The 12,948-nt window shown below is 49.3% G+C and overlaps 1 long non-coding RNA gene across 2 annotated transcripts in view; it reads right to left on the bottom strand.

The window, feature by feature from the left end:
- The window catches only part of LOC117196251 (uncharacterized), a 150,236-nt gene extending 137,884 nt beyond the window's left edge, over window positions 1-12,352 (bottom strand). For both annotated transcript variants that reach the window (XR_004476336.2, XR_007470654.1), the window contains exon 1: window positions 12,196-12,352. This is a non-coding gene — a long non-coding RNA (uncharacterized LOC117196251). The remainder of the gene's footprint in view (window positions 1-12,195) is intronic.
- Window positions 12,353-12,948: the final 596 nt, after the last annotated feature.

Below are 12,948 nucleotides of genomic sequence, written 5' to 3'. Positions count from 1 at the left end.
AGCAGAAGCCCTTTTGCCAACAATAAAATCCACAGAGAGACGTCCACAACCAACGCAATCACCGTGGACACCCATCATGGGGGTTGCCCGGTGTACGCGCACGAGGGGCCCTAAGAGCGCACTCCCGACACAGGCACTGAGCCCGGCGGAGCCACGGGCCGTCCTGGAATTACATGGGCTAGAGGCTGGGTGGGTGAGGAAAAGAGACGCTGCAAGAAGCACGGCCCCCAGGCCCTGGTCTGCCCTTGGGAAGGGCCGCTCCTTCCCTCTGTCCGGAGCCGGCTGCAGACTCTGGGAAGAGCCGAGGCCGGGAACCCGGAGAGAGGCCGGGGCGTGCTCTCATCCACTGCCAGGTGTGGCCTCCCCACCGGCTGGGGCCAGTGACCCCTGGTTCCTCCTCTATAGTTCACAAAAACGCACGGACTAGTGAAAGCTATTTTGCTTTTTCGGCTGTTGTTACAATACCTACCGAGTGTAAGTTTTGAAGCAAGCAGCACAGGAGTCTCACGAAGAGGGGCGAGACCTCAAGGTTTAGGACCAGGAACCTGCAGGTCCCAGTTACAAGGCCAAAGCGGCAGTGATTTTAACATCATTGCCCTCATCTCAAACCTGCTTGCTTAAAAAAGTTCTTTGCCTTGTTCCGTTCATAAAAATGTTTATTTACAAACGCTACTAACTTCCAAACCATGTTTCTGTCCTGTCTGTAAGACGACTTCACTCCCCCAAAACCTCGGGGCCCCTGCCACAAATATGCCCGCAGTTCCGGTCTCACAAATTACACTCACACTTCTTGGTCTAGCGGAGCTCAGTGGAATCTGGTTTGTTAAATCTCATCATTTCATTCCCCAGTTCAAGCCATGGTTCTAGTCTGTCCTCGTCTTGAAGGGAACGAGAGTTGCACTTAGCAACTAATAACAGGACCATAATGAGGCCGAAACCATGCCCCATAGGGTAAAAGGCCTGTCCAGAAACCATGCCCACAGGGTTAACAGCAATGGGTGACCAACAGAAACCCTCGAGCTCGTCCTACAGAACAGCAGGTGAGGGAAGAGCTGGTCAGGACCCTCACGGGTAACGCGTCCCGACCAAGCTCGCCTTATCTTTGACTCCCTAGCCAGCGCTATAGGTAACGCCTCTGACGTACGGGTCCCTTGGTTACCAGGGCTTCAGTCCCCACCCTTGGGGAGCGAATCTGAGATGTGCTCTCCTGTCTCGTCATGAATAACCCCATGGCATCTCAGCGTCTGGCAAACGGACCTAGTTTGGTAACAAGACCCACTCATAAATCCACATGAACTAAAATTCTACATTTTACCTGAAAAAACAGCAGGTGTCCCTGATCATCACTGAAGATCGTCACTGAAGACCAGGGACAAGTGGCTGACTAAGCCACAGGCCAGCTGCTGTCCATCTCCTGCTTATAAATCAGAACTCAGAGGAGCCACACTTGCAGCAGATAAAATGTAGAATCTCCAGTTAACCTGGTGCTCGTTTTCCCAGGTAGTGAGGAAACCTGAAACAGGTAACAACAGTTTCCCCATCCCCGGGCACCGAGGGCCCGCCGGGTGCCCCACGTCGTGGCCCGACTTCTTCTACAGCGAGGAGCCTGAGGGCGGGGAGCCAAGGGTCACGCCCAGGACGCAGGTCTGAGCCCAGGCCGCCCACTCAACAGCTCTTGAGAGGCGTATGCTCGGCTAAGCCATTCCATGTGAACAGTTCCCTAAAACAAGGGAGAAATCAGCTATAGATCCAACATTCAAACTTGAGGGCCCACTTTTTAATCAAACACTCTGTAAGCAAGCACGTTGAGTATCACAAAAATATTCAGTTTACTGATAACACTACATATCTAATTTCCTAAAATTATTCAAAAAAATTCTTTGGCTAGAATTATATGAAAAACAGAAGGAAGTCAGCACAGTTATAAATAACCGTGAGCTTTAGGGATCTGCTCTGCACAGATGGCAAGCACTCATGGAGGTTAGGGTGAGGGGGTGCTGGTGCACGACAGACCCTGGGTTGGGAGCAAAGGCATGTTCTCACCTGTAAGCAAATCTAGGGAGCAGAAATGACGTTTACTTCTGAAAAGAAGAGCTCAGAGTGAAGCTGCCTGGATGAAAACTGCCTCCCGACTTCTTCCAAACCTCACCGAGAAAATTGCTGAGGTCCCAGAAAGGAATTAAAGGCATTCTGATGCACCTGACATCACGGTGCTGCCACGAGGCCAAGAGTGCCCGGCCCTGCGTGCCCTACTCCAGCTGGGGGAGGAAGGGCTCAACCCACTGAGGAAGCAGAAGACCAGGCCTCCAGGGGGCAGCTGGTGGCTATTCTGCAGCTTCCCTTTGTCTATGAATAAGCCTCTATGTGCAGCCCTCCTGCCAGGCTCCCTTGGAGCTTATGGAGGAGACGGCCCCACACACGGAGTGCAGACCCGGACCCAGTGCTCGTGTTGCAGGAACTGCAGGGCACACACAGACGCTCTGGGCTAATTCTAATAACGTTCCAGGGGAAGTGAGTTTTGATTTTAATCTCGACTCAAACAATGTCATATAACTTCAAGTAACCAAGATTTTTAAAATCTGTTTAAAATGGAACAGTGGGCAGGTAAGAGACTCTTACAAATGCAGAGAAGCGTGGCTCCGGCTGGACTGTGTACCTGAATACTGAACACAGAGCACGGGAGCTCGGTCGTGGGCCACGGCAAACTGCCTGATGAGCCTGCTTGACAGAGGACTCTCCAAAGGGCACTCCTCACTTCAAGGAGGATAAGAGAAAATAATTGAGATAGTCCAAAGTGGCGTTAGAAATAAAAAATAAACCAGAAACAAGGTGAATGTTTCCCTATTTACATGTATAACTTTACTCCATAACATTTATATATATGTTTACATAAATTTATATATATATATATAAACTCTTATTCAAAACCATGAAATACCACCTATATGCTGCCTACAAGAGACTTACTTCAGAGCTAAAGACATACACAGAGTGAAAATGAGAGAATGGAAAAAGCTATTTCATGCAAAGGAAACTACAAGAACACAGGAGTAGCAGTAATCATATCAGACAAAACAGACTTTAAAACAAAGGCTATAAAAAAAAACAAAGAATGGCATTATATAATGATAAAGGGAGCAATACAAGAGGATATTATACTCATTAACATATATGAACCCAATACAGGAGCTCCTAAATATATAAAGCAAATATTAACAGATACAGAGGGAGAAATTGACAACAATAGAGTAATGGTAGGGACTTTAACACCCCACTGACATCAGTGGACAAATCATTCAGATAGAAAATCAATAAGGCAACATTAGTCTTAAATAACACAACAGAGCAGTTGGACTTAATAGATATCTACAACATTCCATCCCAAAACAGCAGAATACACATTCTTTTCAAGTGCACATGGAACCTTCTCCAAGATAAATCACATGCTGGGCTACAAAACAAGTCTCAACAAGAGACTGAGGACAGAAATTCTATCAGGCATTTCTTCCAACCACAATATCATAAAACTGGAAATCAATTACAGGAAGAAAAATGAGAAAAGCACCAACATGTGGAGACTAAACAACATGCCACTAAAAAACAAATGGGTCAATAAAGAAATCAAAGAGGAAATCAGAAAATACCTCAAGACAAATGAAAATGGAAACACAACTTTCCAAAGTCTATGGGATGCAGCAAAATAAGGTCTAAGAGGGAAGTTTAAAGTGACACAGACCTTCCTCAAGAAACAAGAAAATCTCAAGTAAACAACCTAAACTTCCATCTAAAGGAATTACAAACAGAAGAATAAACAAAGCCCAAAGTCAGCAAAAGAAAGGAGATAATAAAGATCAGAGAGGAAATAAATAAAATAGAGACAAAAAACAATAGAAAGGATCGATGAAACGAGATTTTTTTTTAAAAGATAGAACAAAATTGACAAACCTTTAGCCAGACTCATCAAGAAGAAAAGAGAGAGGACCCAAATAAACAAAAACAAGAAATGAAAGAGGAGAAATTAAAACCAATGCCACAGAGATAGAAAAAAACATTAGAGAATCCTATAAACAGTTACATACCAACAAACTGGACAACCTAGAAGAAATGGACAAATTTCTGGAAACATACAATCTTCAAAACCTGATTCAGGAAGAAATACACAATCTGAATAGATGGATCACTAGCAGTGAAATTGAACTTGTAATTTACAAACTCCCAGCAAACAAAAGTCCAGGACTGAACAGCTTCACGGGGGAATTCCACCAAACATATAAATAGCTAATACCCATCCTTCTCAAACTATTCCAAAAACTTGAAGAGATGAAACATTCCCAGATTCATCTACAATGCCACCATTACCCTGATCCCCAAGCCAGACAAAGATACTACAAACGAATTACAGGCCAGTATCACTGATGAATACAGATGCAAAAATCCTCAACAAAATACATGCAAGTTGAGGGCTTCCCTGGTGGCGCAGTGGTTGAGAGTCCGCCTGCCGATGCAGGGGACGCGGGTTCGTGCCCCTGTCTGGGAGGATCCCATGTGCCGCGGAGTGGCTGGGCCCGTGGGCCATGGCCGCTGGGCCTGTGCGTCCGGAGGCTATGCTCCACAGCGGGAGGGGCCACAACAGTGGGAGGCCCGCGTACCACAAAAAAAAAAAAAGAATTATATATATGCAAGTTGAATTTAACAATGTATAAAAAGGATCATACACTATGATCAAGTGGGATTTATTACAGGGATGCAAAGATGGTTCACTATTCACAAATCAATCAATGTGATGCACCACATTAACAAAAGGAAGGCTAAAAATCACATGATCATCTCAATAGATGCAGGAAAAGCATTTAACAAAATTCAACATCCACTCATGATAAACTCTCATCAAAGTTAGTATAGAGGGAGCATATCGCAACATAACAAAGGCCACTTACGGTAAACCCACAGCTAATATCATACTCAAAGGTGAAAAGCCTGGCTAATACACGACACCAAAGAATCCCTGCTGGTGCGGATATGCTGGCACCGAAGCTGGGTAAGGAAACGGCAGTGTGCTTTAGAAATGTACATGCAGGAACTTCCCTGGTGGTGAGTGGTTAAGAATCCGCCTGCCAATGCAGGGGACACAGGTTCGAGCCCCAGTCCAGGAAGATCCCATGTGCAGCGGAGCAACTAAGCCCATGCACCACAACTACTGAGCTTGCGCATCTAGAGCCCGTGCTCCCAAACAAGAGAAGCCACCGCAATAAGAAGCCCATGCACTGCAACGAAGAGTAGCCCCCGCTTGCCACTACTAGAGAAAGCCCGTGCGCAGCATCAAAGACCCAACACAGCCAAACATAAATAAATTTTAAAAATTAAAAGAAATGCACATGCAGGACGCAGAAGTAGCATCATGTCTGAGATTCGCTTTAAAATGTGAAACTCTTTGGGCTTCTCTGGTGACGCAGTGGTTGAGAGTCAGCCTGCTGATGCAGGGGACACGGGTTCTTGCCCCGGTCTGGGAAGACCCCACATGCCGTGGAGCGGCTGGGCCTGTGAGCCGTGGCCGCTGAGCCTGCGCGTCCGGAGCCTTTGCTCCGCAACAGGAGAGGCCACAACAGTGAGAGGCCCACGTACCGCAAAAAAAAATAATAATAAAAATAAAATAAAATAAATAAATAAATAAAATGTGAAACTCTTCAGCAAAGGGAAACAAGAACAAACTTTTGTCACAATAAGTCTACTCTGTGCTGGCCACTAAGGAACCACCACCAGTATTTTTCACGTTTTGAATTCCTGTGAATTATACCCAACTCAGGAGAAGAAACGTCAGCACATTCCCCACCACAAACACCGTGTGAAAACACGCGAGAGGCACAGAAAGGAAGGAGTGAAGGAAGAAGAAAACGCTGAATTTGCACTTCGACGAACGTAAATTCACAAAACGACAGAGCGAAGCTAAACAAAGGTAACTCAGACAAGGAACCCCTCTGCATTTTGTATTTCAGACTACATTACACTAACCAGATTGTTTGTGAGTAGCCGGCTTAGTACTTTTTTCCTTAACAAGTCCAAAATACAGCGGAGGAGTCAATAAGACACAGGAGCTAAAATAAAAACACAAAACTGGTCTATGAGAGCAAACATATGACGGAGTTATTTCAAGGAGACGTGCAACTTAAAGGCAGTTTTGGACGATTAATTCATGCAGATACAGATGTGCAGCATTTGGAAGTGAGGAAAACCGTCAAGCTTATTCTTATCCTGCTAAAAAATGAATTCCTATTTTTAATAAAAGTCCTGTTGTAAAGTCTACCTTCTATCCTGAAATAAAATAATGTTTCACATGAAAATAAACCACAAGCCATTTAGTTTTAAACAAGATAGGAGCCATGGTGTGAGCAATAATTTCTTTATTGCTGGTATAGCTGGGAGTTTACTAAACTTTACTTCTATTTCTTAAGATAAAAAGGAATCTAAATTCTCCCGAGTGATAAACCCACACGTACACAACCTTCCTGAAAGACTGTACCGGGGCGGCACTGACAGATCCCTTCCCACACCAGGGCGCTGCTGAGACCTCACCGGGGTGGTGGGGTCGACCTCCACCAGGGCCATCTGATTTTCGAACATGGATGTGAGCAAGCAGAAGGCCTGCACGGACCGGTCGTGAGAGAATTAATGATGAACTCGAACTGTGGACACAGCTTTAGCTGTGCTGATAGTCACACGGCTTGCAGAGCCCCGTGTGATCCCCTGAACTCTCACACCCACAGTCTCAGTAAGCAGCCACTACAGCGCCGTTGGGAGAAAAGAAGGATAAAGCACAGTACAGACAGGTGCACTGTGCAAACTCTACGCATAGTGAATGGCCTACGACTCACCTCACGACCACTGGTTTTGCTCATCACAGCACACGAGCCAGCAACGTGAATGCGGAGGCTCCTGAAATCTTAATTTCCAGCAAGGAGGAACAAACAAGCAATATGGCAGGGGTGCTCCCTGCGGTCTCCCTGAGTGCCTGCTGCACACAGGCTGGGGCCGGGGGCTCGACATCAGGACACCAGGACATTAGGAGGGAGCAGACAGGCCCTGCCACTGGGGCCCGCAGCTCAAGGCCCGGCCCACGGAGAGCTGACCCGGCCCAAGCCCGCGGACTAAACACATAACACGGCTGTGAAAGTGCTGGGAAGCGCAGCGTCCCTGTGAGAACACAGAGCCGGGTCTAGGGGACATCCAGTTGGGTCTTAAAGGATAGACCAGCGGGATGGGGGGCAGGCGTGGGCACTGAGGCCAGTGGAGGCTTGGAGAGTTCAGGGACTGTCACATGAGCGGACAGATGACAAGGGAGGGGTGACCTCCACAAGGAGGTGAGGTGTGGCCTGGGCCCCACCCCAGGCCGGCAGGGATCCCTCAGGGCGCAGGGCACAGGCAGTCGGCTCAGAAGTGGCCTGGGCTGTAGGGCCCACGGGGGGCCGGGGGGGCGGGCAGGAGTCGGTCATCCCCACAGCTCAGCGGACACCAGGAGGGGCGAGGAGACGTCGCTCAGCCTGACAGGTGTGAGGGTGACCAGGCACCACACCAAGACTGCGGCAAGAACACGGGCAGAGCCGACTTCAGGGTCCCTGACGCGGCCTGGCCGAGCCCCAGGACAAAGAGGGAGGGCGCCGGGCTGCCAGCGGGACTGGGGACGCCAGGAGAGGCCAGGGCGGCGTGGCGGTAACCCGCCAGCCTGGTGAGAGCAGCTGGCGCTGGGGACCAGCGCATCTTGTCCTCCTCACCTCTGACCTCCACACGTGGCAGGCAAAGCAAACTTTTAAAGTTACACAAAGTTCACACCAAAGATCCTTTGAACGTAGGTCTTACCCTTGCAACGTAAAATGGCCTCCAGTTCAAAGTCTGCCAACTTAAATATGAATAAACCCGCTGAGCTTCCAGTCTGCAAGCAGCTGGCATTCTCAGAAGAAAGACTAATTTTAAAAGAAAAAGAGAAAAAAGTGTCCTGATCTTCCCAGCTCCAGGGCACCGAGAATTGCGCTGGACCCACGTGAGAGGAACAGGTGATGCACAACCTTGGCGACCTGAGGGTCCCTCTGCCTGTGTCCCAGGGGCCAGTCCGATCACTTATAACCTCTCAGCACATCCCAGGGTCTGGGTTTCCTAGACACCCACTGTCCAGGGAAGACAGGGAGCTCAAAGGGCCACAAGCTGGGCCCAACTCAACTCTGGACGGAGGTTTTTCTCCCCCCTGACGTCACAGGAGGTCAGCACATCGGCCCCCGCGAGACCCCACACAGGTGGGCTTCCCCGCAGGCGGGCTCCATGCCTGCGTGACGGCTGCACAGAAGACCCTGCCGGGCGGTGCTGACAGGCTGGAGACTGACCGACAGCAGCGTGCACATCAAGGCACACACAGATCTGCCATTTCTTCTTTGTTTTTCCGTTTACAAACTAGACGCAGGCTGTAATCTGATTGATCAGCCGCCTCTGGTTTCATCAGACCTGGACTCAGAACGGCCTCCACAGACACCTCTGTCCCACATGCGCCTTGGCATGAAGCCAAACAGCAGCCTCAGCCACTGCCCAGGCTGTTCTCAGGTCCTCAGCCTCCAACACCAGCCCCAGGGAGACCAAGCGAGTCTGAGCAGAAGTGGGATCACTGCTCCCTGAGGGACGGTGGGGACCCAAGGCCTCAGACCCACTAGTCAGCTCAAGTTCAGGCCAGGCGCTGTTCTGGACCAGGCAGGGGCACCTGTGCAGAGACACGACTGTCTGCTGCGCAAGCACAGAAGGGCTGCAGCCGCACCAGCAGCCTCCTCAGGTCTCCCACACCAGCAGGGCCAGAGGCTGCTCTTTAGTCATCTCCAGAGCTCTCCAAACTCTGTGTGGAGCCAAGGGGAATCAGGTCACGACATCACCCTTTGCCCTACTGCAGAAGTCAAGATCTGCCTAGATTTGGGTGAAGAAAATTAATCTCGCTTTTTTAATAAAATAGACTTTAAAATAACTGGCCAAGATTATCAACCTTAAGACATAAAATATGCAGTCCTAAGAACACTTACACTTACGGTTATGTCAGACAAAGATAATTCGGTTTATTTTAATCATTCTAGAAAAACAATGAACCTAATTTAGGAAGGAGGCTTTCTCCATACGGCCGTGGCGGAGTCCATGGTACTTACAAACCACAGTCACAGGGCGCCAGGCTCAGGACAGGAAGTGTCACTTCAATCTTTTCTCCTGTGTCCGGTGCCTTTGTGGAGGGAGGCTGACTGTCTTCTAGGGACAGAATTACTGACAATCTGAGAGGTGACGTTAAAATGATTAGTCAAGGTCAAGGCTAACAGCTGACCCAGTGGGATGTTGTAGGAAATACATGTTGCTGGAAAGCTCAGATCACGAAACAAGAAAAATCCTTAGGCTTATACATTATAAAGCACAAGGTTAGAAATAAACATTAGACCCTATATCATGAGGCCTGTGGGAGAGAGATGGAGTCTCAAGGATAGATCCACAGAAAGGGGGTGAGGAGGAAATGGTCTACTTAGAGATAACTGTGAATTCCTAAAGTGGGCTTATTACTTCATAATAAATGAGTATTTACACAAGAAATAATGAAAGCCAAGGCAAACACATTAGGAAAAAGTAGATCTAACGGATAAAGGCAATTTCTGACCTGCTTTAAAAAGAAACCGCTTACAGCCATTTACCTATATATATACACACATATACCACAAACTGAAAGAACACCAACCACGATAAGTCTGAAGGCGAGCAGAGCAGAGACACACCTGCTGTAACAAGAAAATGAAGGACGCAGGTGCCTAGGAAAGAGACTCCATCGCGGGATTAAACAGTAAAAGCAGTAGCTTCCCCAGCTCCTCCGGGGGCAGAGCGGCAGACACTCGGCACCTGGCGACGGGGACAGGCGTGGGGAGGGAGGGGTGACGAGCGGGCTCAGTGGAAAAGCCGCGGACCCCTGGGCAGCCCCCGCTGTGACACTGCCAATGGGCTGGAGAGCCGCAGCCCGCTGTCCACTAAGACAGGTCTCCACCCGCCCCACCCCGCCGCTCCCACAGGACCTGCCTCGTCCGGGACCCTGGCTTCTCCTCCCTCTCCCTCCACCCCCTGCTAGGGAGGGGGTCGCTGTGGGCCTGAGCCCCGTGGGCGGGTCTGCAGGGCATCACCTGGCCAGGTGCATGGCTTGGACTCCACCCCACTGGTGCGGAAACTCTCTCTTTCCTCAGGTCAACGTGTGTCACACAGTGATAATGGTGTCCTTCCACCAAACCGAAGGTCCGAAGGTGGAAAAGCAAAACACGTCTAGACACGCAAGACCACGTGTAGACACAGGACTCTCACCAGGTGGTCGGATGCAAAGCAGGAAGCCAAGGAGAAGAGTGAGCAGGGAGCTGACAGGGTGAGAGGCGGAGCCCTGGCTGCTCTCCTCTGGCCTCCAATCCTTCCCTCCCTCATGCCCCCACCCGGGGGCGTCCTCCTAACGGCACATAGGGGGGCAGTGCCGACTTGAGGTGCAGACACAACCCAGCGGTCACTCGTCTTCTGCAAAACACTGGACCAAGCACGGTGTGCTCCCGTCCCCAGCACCGCACGCCTGGTCTCTCCAAACACAGCACGGTGGACACAGCCCACACGGAGCTCCTAAAACCCTTGGAATCTCCTGATGAGAGTGACCACGGTGTCACTTGTTATGTTAATGAGGTGTCTGGAAAGCCCTCAGGTCACCTAAGGATGGAGACTGGTTGCCAGGGGAACCACCGCTGACCTCGGGGGAGGGGTGCAGGGGCTGGAGACGGACTTCTATCACCCACCGCCAAGGATCGAATCAATCCTGCCTAAGCAATGAGCCTCCATGAAAACCCCAGAAGTGCAGGTTTAGGGAGATCCAGGTGGGTGACAACATCCTCCCTGGGGTGCGATGCCCCCCACGTCCATGGGAACAGAAGCTCCTGTGCTGAGGACGCCCCCAAACCTTGCCCTGGTAGCTCTTCCTCTGGCTGCTCGCCTGTATTAATCAAGCAGAGGAAGGGGCCGTGGGAACCTCTGATTTGCAGCCGAGTCAGGCGAAGTTGTGGGTGACCTGGGGACCCGCTACCTGCGACTGGCATCTGAAGTGAGGGGCAGTCTCGTGGGACTGAGCCCTTAACCACCTCCAGGTAGACAGTGTCAGAACTGGGTTAACTGTGGGACCCCCGCTGGTGTCATGCTGACCGGCTTCCTGGGGGACCCCCTCCCCCCGTCTGGGGACAGAAGCATCAGAAGAGTGCGATGTGAAAGCCAAGGAGACGCACAGGAGGAAGACCTGGGTTACCTCCTCACGTGAGGTCTTTCCCAAGTTATATCAACAGCCACTGTTTTTAAAAGAGAACAGTATCCATGCTTTGTGAAGTAAACCTCAATTGCTCACCTAAAATCTGGTAAATGGAATATTTATAAATGGAATATTTCCTGCCATATCAATAAACAAAGGATGTCACAGTCACCAAAGATTGCAGCCCTGCCTGCAACTTGAGCCGAGGAAGCTCAGGGCTGAAAAGAAAGCTGCCGTCTAGCAGCCATAAGGCTGCAGCCACTCCCCGTGGCAAGCCCTGAGGCAACTCAGCCCGAAAATACTGGCCCCGGTAGCTGAGGTGCACGTCAAAGGAATGACTTCACTGAGGCCAGACTCTTGCGTCTTCCCATACATAGAAAAGCGCTGAATTCCTTGAGATGCCTGGATTTCTTTATTTAACGATAATCCTTTGATGTTCCGACTAGCTGCCCTTTGCTGCCAAACTCCTACATACCCTGGCCCTCAGCCTCCCAGCCCCTCGCCTGGTCGGAGCAGTTCTCAGAGTTACCTGAAATGCCACGTCCCGGGCCGCAGTCCTCATCTTGCCCCAAATAAAACTTAACTCACAGCTCTCACGTTGTGCATAATTTTTTAAGTCAACAAAACTAAGTTTTTAAAAATATCAAATATCTTCAAATTTCTCAAAATATATAAATCTGACACTAGTGGTTGTACGCGATTTTACAGAGGACCGAGCCTCTCTGCAGGCGAGGCCCCACGGGTATGAAAACCCCACCAGGAGCTGGAGGTACGGCCTCAGCAAAGGATACAAAGCAACAGTGAAACAGAGACCTTCGTGCACGTGTTCACTTAGTCATAACAACGTCTGAAGACTGGAGTTAGCCTGTGGTCCTCACCTGGCCATCCACACAGCCGGTGACCAGCTACAGCCTTCGCCGGTCCACAAGGAGGCTCAGGAGGGGAGAGGCTATTGGAGGGGGCACGTGCGTTCTTAGCTTTAAAGGTGCCTGACAGAGTTTAAACTGGGAGCCAGCACTTTTACTGATGGTATTTCTTTTAGTCACATGTGAACTATTCCAAAGTAAGTTCTTCACCAGGAAGTAGAAACTGTAAGTGAACACAAATTTCGGAAAGTGCATGAGTGTGCGAAGACAGCGGTCGGAACGGCCCAGGGGAAGCCTGGGGGGTCATCCCAGCCCCTCCATGAGTCACTAACTCCCAGAGTGAGAATAGCACCAAACAACATTAAACACGCAGCAACAACGATTCTTAAGTAAGAAACAATAAGACTACGGAATTAGTGGTGAAAACAGCAATTAAATGAATGTCTCTTTTTTAAATCGTTGCCTAGGATGTCATTTCATTTAAAACTTACTGTGAATCCAGAGTGTCAAGGATTTAGAAGGAGAGTTAGGATACATGAATATTGAAAACACTGCACGTCCTAAATAAACTTTATAGATGACATCAAAATCAAGTTTATAATTGTTTTCTTAACAGTCAAATAAAGTCCCCATAGTTAATTTCAGGAAAATAATTCCAACATAATTCCAAGAAGTATGCTCTATCCCTGAGACTGATAAATGGATTCAAACCCCCTTGACTGTCACAGCTCCGGCTTACAGGTTAACATGTATGTATTAGGTTAC

The sequence above is a fragment of the Orcinus orca genome, chromosome 12 (assembly GCF_937001465.1).
Source record: "Orcinus orca chromosome 12, mOrcOrc1.1, whole genome shotgun sequence".
NCBI classification, from domain to species: Eukaryota; Metazoa; Chordata; class Mammalia; order Artiodactyla; family Delphinidae; genus Orcinus; species Orcinus orca.
This window is presented reverse-complemented; position numbering and strand designations above follow the sequence as displayed.